The sequence below is a fragment of the Ochotona curzoniae genome, unplaced genomic scaffold (genome assembly GCF_017591425.1).
Source record: "Ochotona curzoniae isolate NIBS_2020 unplaced genomic scaffold, NIBS_Ocur_1.0 contig_2723, whole genome shotgun sequence".
Lineage (NCBI taxonomy): Eukaryota > Metazoa > Chordata > Mammalia > Lagomorpha > Ochotonidae > Ochotona > Ochotona curzoniae.
The window spans coordinates 16354248-16361070 of record NW_024465573.1 but is presented as its reverse complement, the minus strand read 5'-3'; the positions used below and the strand labels follow the sequence as shown (position 1 = coordinate 16361070).

Below are 6823 nucleotides of genomic sequence, written 5' to 3'. Positions count from 1 at the left end.
AATGCTAGGAGAACTTTTATTTTTTTTTTACACGTTTCATCCTGCATACTGATATCATCAAACACAAAATCAGAGCTTTTTTTTTTTTTTTGGAAAGGCAGATACACAAAGAGAAAGAGAGACAGAGAGAAAGAACTTCCATCCACTATTTCACTCCCCAAGTGGTTACAATGGCCAGAGCTGAGCTAATCTGAAGCCAGGAGCCAGGAACCTCTTCTGGGTCTCCTATGCAGATGCAGGAACCCAAGACTTTGGACCATCCTTACTACTTTCCTAGGCCATAAGCAGGGAGCTGGATGGGAAGTGAAGCAGCTGGGATATGAATCAGTGCTCATACGTTATTCCGGCTCATACAATACGAGCGTTTAGCCACTAGGCTATTGCGCAGGGCCCAGTCAGGGCTTTTATATTTGCATTTATTCTTTAAATTTACCCTTTAAAATGTTTCTATAGCTCAACATTGAAGCAAAAACAATAGCAAGTAGTGAGCATGTTATGGTAGAAGGCCTTCCCTCTCATCCAACACCAGCAGGGACTTAGCCATTGGCCCCATTAAAAGGCTTGACACTGAGCAGTTCCCTGGGAGGATGTTCATCCTCATCCTATGCTTCTCCATTAGAAGGGCACCACCTTTCCTGATTTGGAAAAAGTCCAGAGTTTTGATTCATTTAATCAGTGTCTTCCTCTCATGGAAAAATTCTTCCAGAAAAGAGAGTTTATCAGGAAATACAAAACCATTCTCAGGGAAATTAACCTTAAATTCAACAATAGGAGACTCTTTTCAAAAGGTTCATGATAAATTAGCATGCCTTCACTTAGCGTACAGTCGGTACTTCCATGCTTGGCAACCTGACCTGGGTGAGAGGTGCTGACTGTGGTTTGGTTGTCAAGAGTGCAAACTGACTTTTGGAAATCACATAATACTTCAGCCAGTTGAATGTTCATGTGCATAAAAAGGTCTTTTCCTGATTGAGAAGAAGCAATGTAGTTAGTTCTTCTGATCTATGACGATAATAATATCTCTGGGCTTCATGCCCGGTTCTTAGTGTCCTTCACCAAGGAATGTTATATTTTGGCCAGCCTCCATGCTTTTGTCTTCACAAACTTCTAGAATTTATTTCTCTTGAACTATTTTCCTTCCATTGTATCTTTTACATATCTCTTCAGAACTGATATATTCCCCAGGACCCTGGCATTCCATGGACACAGACTAAATTTGCTGAACCATTCCAGGTCCTACCTGATGACTTCTTGCATTCCAGTACCTTAGTAATTGGAACAAAAGTCTACTGATCTTTTCTTACTGCCTCGGCCTTTACGTTCGTCACAAATCACAATCTGTGAATCACATTTGTCACAATTTCCTTGTTGCACGCTTATGCAAGTCTTCTATGGCTACAGAGGGTTGTTGTGCAACATTTTTACCTCTCTTTTCTCTGCATCCTTTCTTCTTCTCCAAAAAATGCACCAAACACGTACAGGAGGGAGCCAAAACCCCACCTGCTTCATCTACCTTAACTGCTTGTTCTCCTCCTTTATCATATAATTCTTTGCATCATAAAGAGCTTCCTCTCCAAGCTTGAGAAATCTGTTTGAACGAGTCTCCTTCATTTGGATTCTATCACAATGATACCTCAAAGCCAATTTCCCTAAGCCTTTTTTAATTCTTCCTGGGTGGCACTGAGTTTGAAGTGAGGTAAAAAATTGTTAAAGGTTGAACAAAGGAGCTACATGATCTACTTTATGATTGAAACTATTGTGGTGACTGCTTTGTGAAGGGGAGAAGCAAGGAGACCATTTAAGAGGTTATTGCAATAGTCCAGAGAATGACGACTTAACACACAGTGTAAACTGCAGTGGGAAAATGGATAAAAAGTTGACTTCTGCTAGACTGCAAGACCTGACTGGATTTGATACTGGATTAAATATTGGATGTTTGAAAGGTAATAATATCTCCAAGATTTTAGCATGACAAACAATGATGATGCAAAGTGGTGGAAAAGAAAAAGGAAGGAGACATTTGAAAGAAAATTAAGAGTTCATCTTGGAATACATTCAACTTGGGATGCAGCTGAGGTATCCAGGTAACGAAATGGCATATGGTTACATGTGCATCTGGAATGCAGAAAAAATGACCTAGAGCCATGCTTTAGAGTGTCATCAAGTGTAGAGACGGTGCTTTATGCCATGAAACTGGCCGAGATCACTTGTGGAATGAATATAGGTAGGAAAATCTATTCTTTATTTTTTTTTAAAGGAAAGTATACTCTCTAGAAGTCAAAAACATGAGGAGCAATCAGAAGAGGAGACTGAGAAGAAGTAGTTCTTCAAGAAGGTGAGAAAGGCAAATTTTATGGGTAGGTTGATTAGGATAAGCCCCAAGAATGTATTTTGGATACAGAAAGCTAGACATCACTGGTGACATGAGAAGAGTGCAGTTACAGGAACAAAAAGTTCAATTAGAGTGGTTTAAGCAGACTGACGGCATTTTAGCATTCCACATGCCCCATTAAAACTTGATGGCATAATACTGAAAACGCTAAGTTTACATTTGTGTTGGAGAAAACATCATTTAACACCACAGGCAGGTTCTCCAAGGAAGCGTGCTGAAAGACTTTTGCCACTCCAATTAGAGAGTTGCCATTCCAATTAAAATCATCGACTAAACTGAAGAAGAAGAAACCCCTCTTGATAAGTGATGCTGTTAAGAGTCTCACTACACTGAAAGCCCAATCACAAATATGAGGGAGAAAGCCCTGGAGCATGAGGACAGAACACCACTCAACACACGAGCAGTGAGCAGCACTAAGGAGGTTTACAAAAGCAGAACACATATCTAGTCATGGCAGCTAACATACAGGTGCCTTGGTTGAATAATGCAACATATTTTCATGATTCTGTGTTTTTAAAACCTTGTAAAGGCAATTCGTTGACAAAAGAGTCCCTTTTTCTGCTAATGATGGTGGACCAACTGGATGTCTGTATCCAAAGATAATAATAATAATAATAATAATAATAATAATAATAATAAAGTTCAAACAACAATTTGCATCACATACAAGTACGGGGATGAACTCAAAATGGTGCAAAAATCTGCACCAAAAAACCCACCCTAAAGCTATAAAAGCTTCAGAGAAAATACAGAATAAAATCTTTGTGACACAGACATTCAAGAAAACAGCTAATAAATACATTGAACATCATTGCAATGCACGCGTTTTCTCCTCAAGGAGATGACAGTTAGGAAGAGCAAGGGTTTGGTGCAACAGAGCCAAGACTGGTAATGCCCATATTACATACTGCAGTGATGCAGTTCACAGTTTCAGTCCCAGCTCCACCTGATTGCAGCTTCCTACCGATGTGAATGCTGAGGGGTAATGGCTGATGACTCAGATTAGCTGAGTTCTTGCCACACAACATGACAGACCCCTAGCTCCAGCTGTCTCAGGCATCTGGGGAAGGAACCAGTGAATAGAAGCTATCTGCCTGCTTGCTTGTCTCTTTCTCTCTGCTTTTTCAAATAGAAAAAAAATATTAATATTATTTTAAAAAGTCAATTTAGGAGATGAGATTGGAAATACAAGCTACATCTCCAGCTGAAAGCAACTGCCTAGGTTGAGTAGTGGGAGAAAAGCAGCCAATAGCTGGCTGGTGTTCTGGACGTGGTTAATGCTAACTCTGTGTTAACTGTACCAGTGTGCCAGCATCATTCCATGGAAAGAAAAATAAAGCACATGCTATAGACCAGTAGAAAAACATCTGTTATCTGCCATATATTTATCTGGAAAAAGACTTGCATCCAGACTGCCAAAATTCTCGACTCTCAGTAAGAAAAGAGGGAATGAAACAAACAAATGGGCAAAAGAGTTGACTAGACACTGCACCAAAGATGACGTAATGATGGTATATAAAAGGCACTTGAACTGCATTGGTATGGTGTGTGATGCTTAACATCGCGTATGAGCACCAGTTTGAGTCCTGATTGCTTCACTTCTGATTCCATTCCATGTTTATGCACCTGAAAAAGTAGTGGAAGAGAGCTCAAGTGCTTAGAGCCCTGCCACTCATAGAGGAGACTCCGGTGGAGTTCCAGACTCCTGGCTTCAGTCCAGCCCCCTTCCCTGGCTGGTCCTGCCACTTGGGGGTAAGTGGAGTAGATCTCCCTCAGGGCCACACAAATGACCACACTGTCACTTAGGAAGTCAGTCAGTGGATAAAAATGCTCCCTCTCGCTGTGTCTTCCTCTCCTTCTGTAGCCTGCCTTTCAAAATAAATAAAAATAATGATTGAAAATTACTCAAAAGTCACAGTAAAAACTGATATAAACGTTAAAAATCACATATTACTACATGCTATTTAAATCAGCTATGATAAAAAATGAGGCTGATCGTATCAAGACCTCATGCAAGTGTAGAGAAGCGAAAACTTCTGGTGGGAATATAACTTGGTAGAACTCCTTTTCGAAAGCAATTAGAAGCTTTAAAAAAAAAAAGAAACAAAGAAAGAAAAAGAAAAAAACTGCCATATGAACTAGCTGTTTCCATTTCCTGATATTCATTCAAAAAAATGCAAACATGACCATACAAAGACCTATATAAATTTTCTGCACAATGGCTCACCTTACATACACTGGGATCCCATATGGACACTAGTTCGTATTCCGGCTGCTCTGCTTCCCATCTAGCTCCTTGCTTGTGGCCTGGGAAAGCAGCAGAGCATGGGCCAAAGCCTAGGGACTCTCTACCTACATGGGAGACTTACAAGCTCCTGGCTGTTGGCTTCAGACAAGCTCAGCTCTGGCCACTGTAACCACCTGGGAGTAAGCAACGGAAGTAAGATCTTTCTGTTTCTCCTTCTCTCTGGAAATCTGAATTTCTAATAAAAATGAATAAATTACGGAAACATTCTGGCAGCTTTTATTCTGTATGCAAAAATTGGAACTTGTACGACTGTTGGTTCACAGGTAAATGCTAAAAAAACTGGTATAAATTAATATTACTGGTATAAATAAATTACTATTCAGCAGGGAACATAAATATCAGGATAATTATGCTGAGTGACAGGACTCAGAGAATAGAACATATAGAGAAGGGTCCTTCCAAAAGGTTGCAGAAAAATGAAACTAACACACAAGCTGGTTTTGGTGCAGCATATTTTTAAATCAATGCATACAAAAGGTCTTCAAAACATTTAGGGAAAATCTATATTATGAAATCATGCCTAATTCAAAATTTTTTTGCATCAAAGTAACTTTTGTTTCTCCACGAACTTTTATGAAGCACCCTTGCACTGTGTTATCCCATTTTGTGTAGCATTCTGGAAAATACAAGCTATACCGACAGGAAACACGTCTGTGGTTGATTAAAGAAGCAGGTAGGAGTGGTTAGGCCAGGAAGTGTGTCGGACACTTCAGTGTAGCATGAGGACGCTTTGGAAGCTTATGATAAGAGGAAAATCAGTGAATACTTGTCTCAGAGACTATGAGGGAGGAGGATGCTAAGACAGCAGCACTAAGGCCCACGCAAAGACAGTGGTCATGAATTTGAGAGTGAGACCAGTTACCATGGTTTGTCCTCACTCACACCTGGCTGCTAATGTGCTTAGAGTACAGTTTCAAGCTTCATCCTGTCAGATTCATCAAATTATTTCCTACTCCTTTGCCTCCACCCCCTTCAATCCAGCCTTAGTTTTCCACATAACACTACCCCTACTTGACACTATTTCACATGAGTGTTTACTTACTGTCCACCCTTGCGGTATCCTGAGAACAGTCCCTGATACATAGTGAGTATGGAAGGAACAAGGTCTATGAGTGTCCCTCCTTCTCTCCCTAAAAGAGGTCCATGAACCTAAACCCTGCTCCACCTTCCTCTGAGGCCAGGGAGAATGCAGACTATACCCTCAATCTAGTTGGCGATCAGAGCTCTGGGACAAGGTATTTGTTCTTTTGGCTCTTCCCTGTGTCGACTCTGGATGGCTCATACTTCACCTGCAATTCCTAAAGCATCATGTGTATCCTTTCCATTCAGGTCAGGCTTTGGGAACCATCCACTCCCCTAATCTCTTTAGGGAGTGTAAGTTGGTAACACTTCCATTGCTAGCCCTAACATAGACCATTCCTTTGTAGCTTCCTTACATTCTGCCCTCCTGTATGTAATAAAACTTTTATTAACCTCCCTTAGAATTATTCTAATTTGTGTGTGACATATGTTTCCTGCTGAGACTCTGACAGAGTCTGTCTGTGAACAGTGATTTTAATAGCTTTCTGAATTCCATTAGACCATGAAAACTGAAATGCAGCAAGCGGCCAGCAGCATCCCTCAGAAGCTTGCCACAAATGTGCAGTCCTGGGACCCGCCACACAGCTACTAAGGCTCAGAGATTTTAACAGATTCCCTGTGATTCTTGTGCATGTTCGACTAAGCAGCAACACATTCAAATACTCTGTTTTATTTAACCTCTTTGGGGCACAAAACTTCCAGACTCATTCAGAATAGCTCAGACAATGGGGTCTGACACTTCAGGCAATGAAGGAGATTGACATGCACAAAAATCTTAGAATCACCTACAAGATGGCTTAACCTCAAGACAGAAACAAGCAGGTCCCTTGGGACGGGCAACACCTCAACAACAGGAGTCACCCCAATCACTACTCACTTCTCTCTGAAACTACTTTATAAATCCATGAATGACTTAATCCCTTATCACTTTCTTTTGTGTTTTTTCTTCACTTTCACCTTTGTCCAGCTTCTAATTTGAGCTCATTCCTCACAGCATGTTCACTTTAGTGAAGACCTTCTTATAACCTATTTTGCTTACCACT

General features: G+C 40.6%; 1 pseudogene; it reads right to left on the bottom strand.

Moving 5' to 3' along the window:
• Nucleotides 1–536: 536 nt before the first annotated feature.
• On the bottom strand, nucleotides 537–5783 carry LOC121153968 (annotated as a pseudogene).
• Between the last annotated feature and the right edge of the window lie 1040 nt (nucleotides 5784–6823).